Genomic DNA, 17,237 nt, shown 5'->3' with positions numbered 1-17,237 from the left:
CAATGGTGGTCTATGCATTTATACTTAAGATAGTATATACTGTTTTGATTACTATAGGTTTCTTATATAGTTTTAAATTATGAAGTGTAATCTTCTAGCTTTGTTCTTCTCAAAGATTATTTTGGCTACTCATGGTGTTTTGTGATTGAATATAAACTTTAGGATTGTGTCTATTTTTATAAACATTATTGGAATTTTGATAGGGATTGAATTTTATCTGCACATTGCTTTAAGTAGTGTAGACTTTTTTTTTTTTACCATGTCAGCTATTAATTTGTGAACACGGGATAACTTCCCATCCATTTTTGTTTTCTTTCATCAATGGCTTAAAATTTTCAGTGTAAACGTATTTCAATTCCTGCTTAAACTTATTTTCAAGTATTTTACTGTATTAGACATGGGATTGCTTTATTTCTCTTCTAGATGACTTGATATTATTGTATAGAAATGAAGCTGATTTTTATGTTGATTTTGTGTTATACAACCTTAATGAACTGGTTAAGTAGTTTTAACAGTTTTGTGGGAAGTGCTTAGGGATTTTTATACATACACTATTATCCTTAAAAAGAGACACTATTAACTTGTCCTTTTCCATATTCTGTTATTTTTTTCTTGTCTAAACGCTATGCTGAGAACTTCTATTTCTATGTTGAATAGATGTGGCAAGAATAGAGGAGGGATGGAGGCAAGGGAGGGAAGAGAATTTAAGCAAGAATCAAGCCACATTATGTATATGTACTAACTCCCCGAGATAATTGTAAAAATCATGTACTGTAAACATACTAATAAAATAAAATTTTAAATGGACATCCTTACTTACCTTACTTTACCTTAGAGGTAGACTTTTCAGTCTTTCATCAGAGAATATGATGTTGAGTGTGGGTGTATCAATTATGGCTTTTAATGTGTCAAATTAGATTCCTTTTATAACTAATTGCTTTATAGAGTTTTGTCATGAAAGAATGGTAAATGTTTTTGTTCATCTAATGAGATGATTATCTATCTCATCATTATCTTTTATTCTGTACATGTGGCACATCATATATTTTAATATATTAAACCATGCTTACATTTTGAAAATAAATTGCATTTGATCTTGGTGCATAACCCTTTTAATGTGCAGATATCTCTGGCTTTATATCTGCTAATATGCGCTTAATATATTTAGGCATTCCACTGCAGTATACACTTATACTTATTACAAAATCTTGATTAAAGCCTTAATCATAACATATTGACCTTTTTCTCCTTTTAGTTTTTGACTTAAGTCTTATTTTGCCTCATATAAGTAAAGCTACACCTATTATCTTTTGGTTTCAAATTTGTATGCAATTTATACTTTCCTTCCTTCATTTTCAGCTTTTATCTGTAAAGCTGCAGTGAATCAGCACACAATGCATAGCAGAATGTATTTGGTGTGTTTAGTCAACCATTCCACATCTTTGGATTTTAAAATTTAATCTATTTGCATTCAAGTTAATTAATAATAGGTAAGAGCTTACTATTATGACTTTGATGATTGCTTATGTTTTGTATTCTTTTGTTCCTTTCTTTCTTTTATGCTGTGTTCCTTTGTTAGTTGACGTTTTACTTTAGTGATGTGTTTTAATTCTTTTATCTTTTGTGCGTGAACTAAACTTTTTGGCTGAGGTTACCACAATACTTACTTGAATCATGTTATAGTTATAATAACCTAATTTATACTGATAACAACTTTAAGTTCCAAAATGTACAAAAATTGTACCCATTTGCCCACCTTGTGTTTTATATTTTGATGTTGCAATTTCCATCTCTTACACAGTTTTATTCCATTAACAAATTGTGATAGCTGATTTGTTTTTATTTTTGTCTTTTAACATTTATATTAGATTTTTACACTATTATATAATTAGAGTTTTCTGAAATGTGAGTTTTATGCTTCTTCATACTTTTGTATATATTCTTATTACTAAATAGAATCCTTTCAGCTTGAAGAAGTTCCTTTAACATATCTTGTAAGGCAGATTTGGTGGTGATGCTCTTCCTCACTTTCTATCTGGGGATGTCAGGTCTCAACTTCATTTATGAAGGAAAATCTCAATAGGTATACTATTCATGAGTGTCAGGATAATTAATTTTTTTCTTTCAGAGCATTGAAAATGTCATACTTCTCACTCAACCTTCAGGGTTTGTGCTGTGAAATTCACTGGTAGCCTTATGATGACTCCTGTGTATGAGCTGGATGTTTTTTCTCTTGATATGAAACTTTTTTCAAGTGCTCCAAAACATTCAGACTTCGTATATCTATAATTTTCAATTTTGAAAAATCTGGTGTGTAGATAAAACTGGCCAGAACTCTTCTTTCTTCCTTTTTATTCCTTGATTTATTATAAGATAATTCTTGTCTATCATTTCTGTCCATTTGGACCAAACTTACTGGTTCAAATGTTTGGCTATCATGGTTATCAAGTTTTACCACAGGAAAGGGAAGAACACAGAAGTTGCACTGTGATTTATCACCCCCCACCAAAATAATGATATGCCCCTAAATTGGGTACTCTCACTACTAGAGCCTGGGGTTCACTTCTTAGGTTACTTTTCATCTGTGTTACTAAACACATGAAGAACATGATTAGCACTTCTTCTCTGCAGAAATAGAAACATGATACAAGGAATGTTTGGACAACCATCTGTTGAAAACATCCCTGGACTCCAGATCCAATAATTTTAGCATTTCTCTGGGCTGGGAATGGATTACAGATGGAGGGGAAAATATATCTGAGCTTAGCCTTGTGGATTGGCTCTTAGGAACTGAGCTGGACCTAAATTTCTGTGTTTGTTTGTTTGAACCATATGCTACTGCATCAAATTAGCCACTTCCTGTGGGAGATAACATGGGTTTTAGCCATTCCACAAGTGTAGTGTTGGCCCAAGATGGAGAATGCAGCTGTGTCTCTATTAGTGACAATGCTTTTGGGAGCTGTGGGAGACCTCTTTAGAATATAATCATTTATACATTTAAAAATCCTTCTGAGGGGACTGGGGATTTAGCTCAGTGGTTCCAGTGCCTGCCTCACAAGCACAAGGACCAGAGTTCAATCCCTGGTACCCCCCCAGAAAAATCTCTTTCAGCAGCTTTTTTAGGGATTTACTAAGCTACTCCTTTCCAGTTGTATGATTTTGATAATCACCAAAGATGAAAGGGTTTTTAAGGTACAGCTAAATAACTGAAAATACTAGGATCCTTAAAAAATATCATGGTAGGGGCAGGATAAAGCAATTGTATTTTAAACCAAATTTACTAATTGAAAATATTTTATTTTGTTTATGTAATGAACCATCTATAAAATTTATCTCTAACAATTCACTTGGGGAGTTTGTAGTGTTGTGGGTTCTTATTCCTTTGGGGATTGGCTATTTTGCAGAAGCATACAGATATTGTTATGCTTAGCAATGACCCTACACACCTGATTTGATTATATGAAGGTGTAGCCTGTGCACTGCCAGAGTTATGTACTAAGAAACAAGGGGGCCCCAAATTAAGTTAATCCAAGACATCGTTGGAATTCTTTGATTTTCAGCTGTAGGTTCAAGTGTCTTAAAAGTTCTTGTCCTGACATAAAGGGGCAGTAATTTGCAGGAAAATCCCTAATGACAGAACAAAGACTGCTCAGGCCTTTAGTGTCCTCATTTTGTATCAGCAGATGAATGCAATCCAAAGACATCTTGATAGTCACAGATATCTTCAGTATGGCATCTAAAGCTGGATTTGAGGAGTACAGGTTATACACACACATATCAACCTGTGTTTTCAGACTGCTACTTCTTTTTTGTGTGTCTGAATTTTTTTTTCAGTTTTTTAAAATTAGTATATGTTTGCATTATATAATGATTCTATTCCCTGTGAGGTGCTGGTATGCATACATAACGTATCTTAATTTTTTTATCTCCTTTCCCTCCCCTCTCTCCACTCTCATTCCATCTCTTCATCTCCTTCTCATTTGAACAAAATCCATCTCCCTACATCTTATAGAATATCTTTTACTTTGCTCTTTATTTATATTCTTAGTTTCTTATATAATAGAAATCATGCTTTATTCAAGCAGTGTGTCCGATTTATTTCACTTAACATTATGGTGTCCAGGTGCATCCATTTTCCTCCAAATGACTCAAGTTTATCCTTCTTTACACTACAGTGGTACTTTACTGGGTGTAAATACCACATTTTCTTTATCCATTCATCTGTTGATGGACATATAGGCAGCTTCCAAGATTTAGTTATTATGAATTGTGCTGCTATATACATTGTGCTGCTATAAACATTGCTATGCATGTATCACTGTAATATGCTATTTTTAACTCTTTTAGGAAGATGAATAGAAGGAGAATAGCTGGGTCTGATGTAATTTCTAGTTTTAGGCTATTTTTTAGTAGTGCACATTTGCAATATATAATGATCACCTCCATCATGGGGGATTTGTACACATATATAACACATCTTAATCTGTTTGGGGGTGCCCTATCCCCCAGCCCTTTGTGGTGGTTAGTTAATTAACGGTCACCTTGAATGGGAATGCCCAGCTGAACTGAGTTAGCTGGCTCTGTGCCTAGAAGACCCACTTACAGAGGACTGCTGTCTGAAAGGTATAAAAGGAGAACCGGGTGGGGTAGGGGTGGGTTATGCTGATATCCCCGGAAAAGCTTCCTTGCTGCTGATTCTCATTCTGAGTGCTTTTCCTCAGAGACACTTCGGCTGTTCTCTTGGGTGAATTTCCGTCTTTGCTTCGCTAGGGATGGCTGCTATTCTCCTCGGAGGTGCTCTGGTCTCCTGGCATTAGGTACAGACCGCTAGGCTTCCATCAGGAACCTCCCCTCCCCCCCCTGCAGACTTGCAGCCTCAAGCTAGCCCTGGTTCTCTCCCGTCTTCCATCGCAGATTTCGTGGCTCCTGATGGCGACCCCTACAGGACATTGCCATGGAATCCGGACGCCGGATTCTTCCCGGACTGATCACTTTCATTCTTCTAGATTTGACTATGTGGGCAAATATTGTAAGATACTCTTGTCCAGTTCTGTGTCCTGCATTAAATCTGTTCTCTTGCAACCACTGACTAATACACATGTCTTCCTCTCCTCATTGTTAGTTTTTTGTCATTGTTGTTTATTGTTTAAGGAATCTCCATACTGATTTCCATAGTCCATCAGTTTACATTCCCACCAACAACATAGAAGGGCAGGCATGCCAGCATTTGTTATTATTTGATTTATTGATAACAGCCATTCTTTCTGGAGATGGAATCTCAGTGTTGCTTTAATATGCATCAGGATTTGATCCAGATCTAATAATATTGATGAAATGAAAAGAAAACATGGATTGAGGGATTACTCTAAAAGTTAAAAATTAACTAATCTTGCTTTGAGAATCTAGAGTTACTGCCTTCTCCCATGTTTCCAGTTCTCAAAGAGAAGACACCAGATGTTCTGGAAAACAAGTCACAAATTAGGGATTATGGGAGCTGATTAAGTAAATCAGGTATATTCATTCAGCAAAATACTATGATACAAATTTTATGGTAATAAATAATTCAAGAGACATGGAGAAAAGATAATATAAAATTTAACATGTGCTGCACAATTTCAACAATTACAAATAAACACATAATCGTATGTATGGAAACACAACCAATTTATAAAGTATGAATGTAATTTTATTCATTTACAAAGTTACAAATGACTCACTCTATTATTTAGAAGTTTTCGATGTATCTTATCAAGTTTTATGCTTCTGGTTTTCTTCAGGATAAAAAGAATTTAAGGCATTAAGAAGGAGACCTTATTTCCAAGTAAAATAATTTAAGTTTCAGAAACATGCTTTTCCGATAATGGCTCTAGGATTCACACACTCATCTGTATGTGAACAGCAAAAATTAATAACACCCACCCTTGCCTTGGGGATCATCAGGGAAAATTCTATCACTCATGCCACAGGATCTTAGAGAACATCAGAAACACCTGACACCAATGCCCTGTTTTTTCACTCAATCCGGATCAGAACCTCAAAAGGTGAAGTGAGCAAAAGAGTTGAGAGGATAACTTAACAATTTAAAAAACTGCTGGCATTTTTACACTATTATTCATTTTACATAATTAAATTTACGGTTGGTTTCAGAAGTAAAACAGATACCAACAGATGCAGTACAAACACTGCAGATTTAAGGTGAGCCGGGAAAGAACTTCCTGATCATCATAGGCCCTGAGCAGGGCAGTTGGACACAGGGCTGGTGCTCAGGTGAAAGCTGCAGGACCCTTTCACTGAAGGTTGCTGGGGAGAGCTAAGAGCAGGTAGAAGACAATGGCTGTGTCAGATGGTGTGCAACTTCCCTGGCTGGCTCTAGGACTCTGAGGTCCAGCATTACAGCACTGAGATTCTATTTGATCAAGAAGGTAAGGCAGGCAGGAATTCCCTCATAACAGAGATGAAAACTTTACAGCTTAGAGAGATTATATGAATGCTCAAGGTCATATAATTAGTTATAGGCAAAATCACTACTTTTCACACTACCACTCTGAGCATCACTACTCCAATAACATGGCATATGTGTAAAGCCAAGATGCTAGCAATTTCCAAGGATTTGGGGAGTCAGATGCCAGAATGGAAGAAATAATGAAAGAAATAATAGCAATGTCTCCTTCAACCTTTGGCATTTGTGACTCGTCTACACTTTGCGGAGAGCATCTTCATGTTTCATCTCATACAACAATTTGTCAAGAGAAATGGCCACTCCTGAGACCACAGAGCAATCTTACATCTCATCTCACAGGTAGTTTAAGCTCTGTCAGAGGGCTTAGAGAAAGTCTACGCAGTCCTCCCACTCGTGCGGGGTGGGTCTGATGCCAAGGCTGAGAACTGCTCAGATAGGAAGGAAAAGACCATGCAGATCCCCTTGGTTGAAGACAAGCTCCCTTCCTGGGGTGAGAAAATGAGTGTTGTGTACAGAAGCAGGAAACTTCGCCCAGGGGTCCCTAGAAAAGAGCTGTGCTCCCAGCTATGGGGCTTCCTACCAAAGAAACCCAGGGGCAGGGAAAGGACCTGGGGTGGGAGGGGGCGAGCTCTTTTCTGCCCTTGGTTTCTGGCACTTTGGTCCTGAACTGTAGTTGCTACTGTTGCTGCTCTCCCATGCTGGGAAATCGGTAAAATAAGAAAGAGCCAAAAAAAAAGGCCAAAAACAAAACAGATCATAAATCTCAGGTAAAATAAAACTATGAACACATACAACTTTTTTTCCTTGGGAGAAATGCTGTAAGATTAGCTGTGTATGAGTGCCCCGAGCACTCTCACCTGGAGAACTGGTGGTTTCATAGAGCAAGGACTAATGAAAATTCACAGTCATTACAATTACCATTTACTGGGCACCCATTATGAGGAGGGCTTATGCTAGCACTCCTGTACTGTTGCTGGTTAATAGCACCCTCTGGAAGATTTGGGGAGGGGCCGTTATTATGAGATAAGGCAACAAAAACTTTGGGCTTCTGTGACTTACCCAAAGTGGAACCAAGAATCACTAGTGAGGCCTCACTCAGAATTCCCCAGCTCAGCAGCTTTATTCTTGCACCCCAGAGGAGGAAACTGAGGCTCCAAAAAGACAAAAACTAGCACAGCTAATGCAGGCAAATCCCCTGGGTCAGGTGCAAGACCTTGGCCTAGCCAGTAAGAAGAGTACTGGCGGGGTGCTCACGAGGTCCACTTGTGCTCAGGAGACTTCCTGGCCCAGCCACCTTGGTTAGAAAAGACTGACACAGACAGAGCCCAACATGCCTTTGTCACCCAGGCTGTGCTTAGTCCGCCTGTGCTACGGGCTCTCCTTGTATGAACGCATCACTGCCCTCTCACCTTTGTAAGAAATACTAAGCCCAGGGTCACTCAGGGTCACTCAGGCAGTCAAGAGCAGGCCGTGGAAATGTAGGCTGACCTAGCCCAGCCCTCTCTCCTCCTATCATGGCTTCTCTGAAACAGCACAGTGGCTCACAGCATCTAAACTTGGCCCTTACTCACTCTGACCTTAACAGAGTGCCGCTAAATCCCCTACATGTCTTAGCCTGTGATAATTATTAAATGGTGCTCATAAACTAGAGAAGGCTGGCTCCACATCAGTGAGCTGCTTTGCTCTCCCTCACATAATTTTACTGATGCCTGCAATCACTTCTCATAAAGGTGATGCCTTTCCTTAGGGAGCAATTGCTTCTCTGAGGGTTAGCTTCCCATTTCTGTCTCTGTAGGTGGATGCATCCAAGCTCACAATCCAGGTCAAATTGGTGGAAGCAAGCCTTTCTACAAAGAAAAAAATAGATGACTTTTTAATCAAAGCCAGCCTTTGGTGAGAGAACAGGAGAGAATATGGGTCACACACACAGCCGGTGTGGCAGGAAGCAACTGCCAGTCAGTAGTACTTGACGAACTGCTAGGGTCACAAAGACACTGTCAGAGAAGGTCTGAAACCAGCAGCGTGAGGAAGAGTGTAGCTTCACAGTAGTGTAAAACCGATGTCTGTTTTCAGAAGAATTGGACTTGAACTAGAACCCGGTTCCTCAAGCTTTCATAACAGCAAACATTTCATTGGACAAAATCCAAGAACACGGAGGTGCTAACTCGTGGAACAACTTCACCACATCATCCTGAAATGGGCAGTAACGCTACCTGAGACTGTGCTACTTCCCATCAGGAAAGTCTCTGCCAATACCTAAATAGCTCTTATACTCTCAGCCAGGTATTATTACTATTAACAGCAACCCACTAATTCAGTCAAAAGCTTTGCCTTCCATAAACTCTCTTAAGCTGTTTTCTTAATTAGATTTCCATTAGTTACATTTATGCTTTCCAGGAGAAATGGAATATTAAAAGTCTTTCCAGCAAACATTGGTCAATTCACTAACAGATACACGTTCTACTTGATTTTATATACCACCTTTTGAACCCTTTCACAAGATTCCAATGTCACAGACAAATCTCAAGTCCTCTGCTGAGATGCTGAATGAAAGTTAACTTTAAAGAAAGCAAGATACAAGAGAAGAAAATCTTCAGTGAAGGGATATCCTCCACTTCTCATTTGCTCTAAGTTGAAAAAAAAGAACTTCTCATTTGGCAAGACTTCCAGGACATCTGTTGGTATAGGAGATGGTTTGGTCCTTTATTAAGGGAGGGCAGAGGATTTCGAGTGACTTCCCTCATTTTCTTCTTTAGCATCACTGTGGTTTACAACTGGGATGTCCCCTCAAGGCCTCGTGTGTTCAGAAGGTGATTGGATTGTGGGTGTTCTGTACTCAGTAATGATCCCACTGATGAGCTTACAGGTCACTGTGTCCTTAGGATGTAGGACAGGTTCAGAAGAGAGGAGTCTCTGGGGTGGGATGTGAAAGAGTTCACCTCCTGCCCTGGCTTCTTCCTTCATGCAATGCTTCCTGGGCGCCATGATGTGGTCAGCTTTCCTCCCCCAGGCCCTTCCTCCATGTTGTATCTGCCCTGGAGCTGGCCTACCAAGGATTACAACCAGGAGCCAACACAAATGTCTTCTTTCAGCTGTGCCTGTCCAGTATTGTGTGTAGTGATGGGAAAGCAACCAAAGCAAACATGAAGAAGAAAACCTCATCATGAAGAAAATGTGTGTGTCCTATAATCTTTCAGGAGAAGTGAGCAATATCAGGATATCTCAATAAACAGGTGTGACAAGCATCAGAAATAATTCCAGGAGTAGCAGACTTGGAAGATAGAACTGGTTGGGCAATCTCAGCTACAGGTGTAGTTACTTACCAATTCCCTTAAATAATCTCCTTTCTGGCTGATAGCGGCATTGATTTACAAGGTCTTCGTCTCCATTAATAAAACCTACCCCATCCAGGAAGCAACTCACAGATGGCTGGATGGCACAAGGGACCAGGAGGGGCAGCTCCTCTCTGTGCTGCCATGAGCCAGGGATGAAAGGGGGGTAATCAACCTCTTGGCTTTGCTCAAGACACTGCTGTCTGTGTGTCTGACCCACACCTCTTCCCTCAGAGAGACCTTATAGAATCAGCCCCTACTTTGCTCAGGATGATCTGCCGAGGAATATGTAGGGTTTGTGTGTGACACCCAGAACCCACATGGTAGGGAACCACATGGAATTTCTCTTCAGTCAAGCAGCAGGAGACCCCACATATTAGGAGTTCTGTGTGGTCGCCTCTCTTAAATTTCTACAATGAGGTCACAGGCCAGAGGCTGCAGACTGAACATTTATGCCCCCACCCTCCATTTCATATATTGAAATCCTGGCCCCCAAATCGATGGTATCAGGAAGTGGAGCCTTTGGGAGGGGACTGTGATTAGGTCATGAGGGTGGAGCCCCTCATGAGTGGGATTCATGCCCTTATGGAACAGAGCCAGAGAACTCACGCTTCCTCTTGTCCCATGTGAAGACACAAAACCAGGACTGAGTCTATGAACTGAAACAAGACAGATGTCCTGAAGCAGGGCCTCGCCAGACCAAATCTGTTGGCACCTTGTTCTGAGAATTTCCGCCTCTGGAACAGTGAAAAATAAATTTCCGTTACTTCTAAGCCAGCCAGTATCATTCTTTGTTGCAGCAGCTCCACGGAGGTAAGAGACTGGAAGAGGCTGCACGCTCATGAGGAAGTGTCCCCGGAGTCAGGTGCACACATGCAAACACAAACACACTGCACCCCAGTGGTACTGGTGCTCTGTCCCCTTGGCAGAACACTGACAACCCGAAATCCTGTACCCTCTCACTGGCCCAGTCACAATGCATGTTGCCACTCCCCACACAAGTGCCACAGCCAGAAGCTGGAATCCTGCACATCGTTCTCTTTGATTCTTCCTTTGCTCACTTCCTAACTGGATTTCCCAAGAAGCCTGGTTATAAATTCTAAGGTCTGTATCATGTCTGTCCTCTTTGTTCTACATCCATTCCTCTTTACCCTGCTTCTGACAGCATCTTGCCTACATTAGCTTTTTCTCAATGCTCTCTTGCTGTCATTCTAAGAGGTTTTTATGTCTGATTTCTCCAAAGACATTTGCTGATTTCTGAGGAAACAGGAACACAAATACCACATCTCCGTACATAGAAAAAACTTAATTATTTTAGTAATTTTATTACAAATAGGGCCAAAAATCCCAATTCAAAATGGCACAGGCACATATAGAAAGCAAGGTTAAGAATGGTGTCCTCGTGATCTAACTCAGGGCTGAACAGTTTCCTCCTCTAAAGGGCCAGGCAGGAGCCACGGCAGGCTTTACGGGACAAAGGGTCACCAACGCAACCACTCAGCTCTGGCATTCAGGGCAGAAACAGCCACAGATGGTGCAGAGAACAAAACCAATGAGCATAGTTGTGCTCCCTTCAAACTTTATGTAGGAGAAACTGGTGGCAAACCAAATCTACCTCACAGCACATGGTTTGCCTGTTCTGGTACTAGATCCTTAGTCTCATTTCCCAAAATAACAACTGCTAACAGTTTCTTATAAAACATAATTGCTGCTTCAGTAAATCATTTATGCAGCTCCAGCTAACAAAAATACAGTTTTCAGACAGGCAGCAAAAGTACACAATAGTTGACCTGTCTTATATAGACTAGAATGACCATGTGGCTTGGGTACCTAGGACAACACCCATTTTTTCCTGAATGACTGGAGAGTCATAAACAAGCAAACATATCCAAGAGACTGGTACCATAATATCCACCCCTTACCATGCATTCAAAAGTCTAGTTTTCACAAGAAATGAAACGGTCGACTCTAGTTAGATGCATGCCCTGATCAAATAAAAGGTTACAAAGTTTAAAGTTATATAACTCCACAGACAGCTAAATTCCAGTATCATCTCAATTGTACTGTTTTTTGTTTGTTTGTTTGTTCGTTTGTTTGCTTGCTTGTTTGTAGGCTCTCCTAGAAATCTAACCACTTGGATGAAGACGTTTTCAAAAGTGAAACGTGTTATGAATAAAAAAGAAAAGAAAACTGTGAAATACCTTCTTTGCGAAGTCAGCAGCCACCCATTCAGGCCTTATGAATCGACTGTGTTGGCTGCTGGTTAAGCCAGAAGTCTGGGGCTCATCTCAGGAGACTTAAAAACACTGGAGAATTTCAAGTTCTCCGTGATTTGTGATTCTCCCTGGTTCTTGGGTTCTCCGTGTCTCTGGCTTTTTCTCTTAACTTCATCCTTTCTCCATTGCTCTATATCCCATCTTCTCCTTTTATTTCCTGTTTTCCTAAGTTTCCTTACCTTTAAGCACAAGACTAATTAATGTCTCAGAACTATGACTGGGAAGGCACAGGGACAAAATATGTGCTTGACTTATTATGTATACATATGAGAATCAAGATCAAGCTAATGTCTGATAGTTAAAACTAGTCATAAACACATTCTTTCTTGTTGAAAGGGACAAAAATGCCTCAGAATTCTATGCTGCTTTATTGGTGCAATTACCTTTAAATCTGTCTCATCTCTGATTTAAAAATGTGATGAAAGTCAGAAAGAATCTGTCATTGTACATTCAGAAAATAAAAAACATGACCTTATTTCTGCCTTTGTCATTAAAATTATCTATCAAGATTCAAAATTAAAAGAAATTTTTGGGTCAAATTCAGTTATCCTCAATAAAGTGGCATAAAGATAAGTTTACGTTCCTTTTTCTCAGCTTTCAAATTTCTTTTAGTCATGTTCATAGTGGCATAGTTTGTAATAGCTAAAACTTGGAAACAGCCCAATTGTCCACCTGGAGGCTGGAGAAAGATGTGGGGTGTTTTTTTTTTCTTCAAAAAATGGAGTACTACTCAGCCATAAAGAATGAGAAACCAGAGACATTTATAGCTAAGTGGATGCACATTGAGGCCATACTCTTAATTGAAATAAATAGGACACACATGTATAAATACTGAATAGTTTCTCTGGTGTGAGAAACTGAAAGTGTAAATAAAGATCAAATTGTATAATAGATAATGTGAAATAGGAAGCAAAGGTCCAAAAAGGAAGAGGAAGTGGGAGGAGTAGGGTAAAGAAAAGAAGGGAAAGGAATAAATATAAGAAAAGGAAATGGAAACAAAGTTTTTGTAAAAAGGGAGGGGTGGAGGGGTTGATGGGTGGGCAGGAGAATGGGGAAAAAAATAAGAAGCAAAGTATATCATGTAAAGGTACAAATTCCCAATTATGAATGTCATCATATTGTATACCTAAAATATACCAATAAACTTAATGAATAAAAACAAAACAAACAAAATAACAAAAAAACAAATTACTTTTAGAAAAACAGAGATAGTTGATGTATACAGAAGAAATGCTAAAAAAAATACAACTTAGTTATAATCAAAGCATTCATCAGCAATCAATGGTAACACTTTACTCTGATTTTCAGATGTTTTACACTTTCACTTTTTGCTTACAAAAATAGAAAGGTACTCAGTTAAGTTTACTGAGCTCTTATTGTGAACCAACTAATCAGGTATTTGAGATGTATCAGCTAATTCAGTATACAAAAATTCTACCCCTATAGATTTACACTCTTGCTGTTTTTGAAATTTGTTTTTGTTTTGCTGTATGCATTTTCTAAGCCATTAAATATATTATGAATGTACATTGATAATGTAGATAAAGGCGCTATGATGTTCTATCCTGTTTATATTTAAAGTCATGGGTTTTATTTGCTTTTGTACAGCAAAAAAAGTAAAGAACATCACAAAGTCAGAAAAAAAATAGGAAGTATTTACCTCTGAGTAAATAGTTATAAATACTGCAAGGGCTTTTAAGAAAACAAAACAAAACAAATTGAAAGAGACAAAAAGAAGCTGCAGCCTTCAGATGAAATGGAAGAGGAACAGAGTGTAATTACAGAAAATGAAGAAATATCCCAAAGAATATCTTGTCCATATTTGGGTATTAGTCATGATGCTTATTATCATGATTGCCATCAATACAATAATAATAAAGTAGTACTAATGATACAATAACTAACAGTTACTAAGTACCCATTTTGTGTCAATCAGTTTTAAGTGGTATATATCTATCAACCTATTTAAATCTGATAATAAAATTCAGGAGTGGTATTTTGTACATATGAAAAAATAGAGATATAAGGCCAAAGGTATTTTCTGAAGTTACAGAGCTAGCAAATTGTGAAGTGATATTCCAAACTCAAGGCATCTGTTTCTAGAGTGTTTGCTAATAATCAGTTTGTTATAGTTAACAGACTGTACCCTTTTTATGCTCACAGTACAAACCTTGTTTATGTGGACAGCCAGGAAAATGGTTCCCTAGACATTATTACCATTATAGGGACTACAGATGGAAGTGCCTGTTTCTAGAGAAAGTTCCCTTTCCAGGAAAAGGAATCCTGCAGTCTTTCTGCAAATCTGGCTGGACCTGTTACTTGTGAAGCAACATCTCTCCGCTGGCTGTTACAGAGGATTTCTTCCTGCTGAATCCACATGCTCCTTTAAGAGGTAACTGGAAGCTGTAGACTTCAACTGCTTTCAAAAAGAAAAAAAAAAAAGAATGTGCACAACATGTGGAGGTGGATCTCAGCAGGTTCACAGATGGGGGGCCCTTAGAAGGAGAATCCTCTAGGAACCACGTGTCAGTTTTTAGTTGTAGAAATCATCTTGGGTTTTTAAAATATGGCTGACTCCTCTTCTCCTTCTAACCGAATACTAATTCTGGGATCTAAATTTACCTACACTTAAGTAGTTCAAATGCAGGTAACAGAAGGCGATATACCTGAAAGCTGCTTCAGAAGCCTGTGAAAAAGCCCATGGTTTCATTATCTCTCCATAAATGCTCCATTGTCAAAGGTGGTTTAAAATCCTGTCTTTTGGCTCAGCAAAAGAGAGAGCAACTCAGATGAGGAATGAAGGGGGCATTTCCAAGCCAGAGTGACAAAAGCCCACTTAATAAAATGAAGAAAAATAAATTTCACTAGGGCTTCCAGAAGGGCTTCCACAGGACTTCTCCAGCCTTGGTCGTCGGTGGGCCCATGAGTCTGTGTTCTCACAACTGTCCTGTTACCCTGTTTGTGAAACATCACCTTGGTCTTCTGGGCACAGCCTAAACAGCAGGCGGGCTGACAGATGCCTTGGTAGCCTCATCGGGAAAAGAGTGAGCACACGTCCTTATCCATGGGGTCTCTCTGGCCTCAGTGTCATCTGGGAGAAACCCAACTCCCTGGCCTCTCAGATGGCAGGCAGACGGCCTATGTTGGTGACACTGCCCCAGCCAGTCCTCGGGAGCATGGAGGCAGGAAAGGGGTGGTAAGGCTGTGCCAGAGGACAGGCTGACCCGGGCTTGCTGTGCATGCCAAGGGTCTTCCTCACGATCCTGTTCAACTGATTACAGATCTCTTTCCAAGAAACTTCAAAGAAACCCATACCTAACTCAAATCTCCGCCCTGCTACCCTGCTACTTGTTTTAGAGGTAATGGAAGCAGCCTCCCCTTCACTAGTGACACCTACTCCCCAGGGTGCCACAAGGATTCCATTAAATTATGTGCCCGTGTGCTGCCATGGGGCCCTCCTCAAAAGAGATGCTCATTTTATTACTGTAGTTGAAAGGTGGCCTCTGTTGTAAGGTAGGCTGCCTGGCTTACCGAACAGCTCTTCAGTAAGTTTCACCCCTCAGCTCCTTGCCCCACTGCAACTCCAGCCCACGTCAGGAATAGCAAAAACAAAAGGGTAAGGGCTAACTCCATTGTGAAGGCGTCTCCTTTTAAGACAGCATTTGCATCAGCAGGCAGTGTGCTCAGCACTGTTATGGCGCCGTCTCTGGCTGGACATCAGCAGGGCATGCGTCAGCACTAAATTTGATTTCTCCATGGGAGTCATGGCTCACGAGCACCAGCATGCGGAACTGTATTGCTTTAGGTTTTCCAGGTGGTCTTCTGCCCCTCAACAACACTCCTTATGATTAGTGCAACAGTTGTTCACACTCTAGATTCCCGTAACTTTACTAGACGTCATCTGCCTAATACTAGTAGAAGGCAGACGAAGGGACTCTACTGCCTTCCCCCTCCTACACCCACTTTCCTAACACAATTTATCTCATCCTGCAAATGCATCAAAGCCCTAACACATGTTAGATACATGGGTGGGCAGGCACGTCACCTTGCAGTAAGCCTTATCAGGAACTGTAACTGTGAGGTCACCTTTTAAGGCTGATACACAACTCATGAATCAACCTAGATGAAGCCACTTGCTGAAAGGCCAGTGCACATGATTTGCACAGGTTGTCCTGGAACTCAGAGGCCTATGCCCAATCTCTGCACTTCCCCCACTGTGGTGGCTGTTTATAGGAGGGGGCAGGATTCATCCAAAACACACTATGAAAACAGCTGTGTCCCTGTACTCAGCCCATGGCAAATCAAACAACAAAAACCCTGAGCATGGCCCAGTATCAGTAGATTGCTGTGCTTTAAATTTCACCCTCTCCCTTCAACAAGCATCATGTGTGTAAATCACTGCTCAGGCAGCTGTTCCTCCATTTCATCTCCCATGAAATATGAGTGATCTCTTAGGCCTATGATCAGCAATCTGACAAAATTCTTCAAATATGCACCATTTTGAAAAGGGAAGAGGCACCTTACTGATCTACAGTGGCTCAAAAACATTCAGGAGATCTGTGGAAATCTTTTACGTACATGCAAAAGTTCCTGGAGAGTGTCCTTCAGCACATTCACAGCCTTTTATCCTACCTACATTTGAAACGAGGCTCTATGTTTTCATTGTAAGCCACGTGCACTAAAGTTTCACCTTTGTTTCTTGCCAGCTGTTCGGCGACTCTGTTTAAAGAGAGCAGAGCCTGGCCTCAGGGATGACCATTGCAAATGCGGGAGTTTAGTTTGACTACAAAACTGCAGTTCGGCCTGTGGCTCCATGGGAGATGCAGGTGCACTGCATGCTTTCTGGGAATACAGCATAGCAAATCAAGGCACACATTGAGATGGGGCAAGTAATTTGCATAGATGCATTATAGATATAAAGAGAAATGTCAGTTTGGGCCATGTAGCTGAAGGTGTCTGTGGCAGATTTGCTTTCAGGTCTTTTTCTGAAATATGCATTTGAGAAATAAGTCAGGCTAAGAGGAAGCAACAACATCCATGATGGGCCTTAAATGTGCAAGTAGGGAGAATTGTATTTTCATGGTATGCTCTAGGCAGCTTTCCCATTGCTGGACAAAATACCTGACACGTGCACCTTAAAGGACAGGAGATGTATTTGGGTTCACAGTT

This window comes from Heterocephalus glaber, unplaced genomic scaffold, assembly GCF_053883595.1.
Source record: "Heterocephalus glaber isolate CG9 unplaced genomic scaffold, H.glaber_assembly_v1.0 deba00001498, whole genome shotgun sequence".
In the NCBI taxonomy this organism is placed as follows: Eukaryota; Metazoa; Chordata; class Mammalia; order Rodentia; family Bathyergidae; genus Heterocephalus; species Heterocephalus glaber.
Note: the sequence above shows the minus strand (reverse complement) of the source record.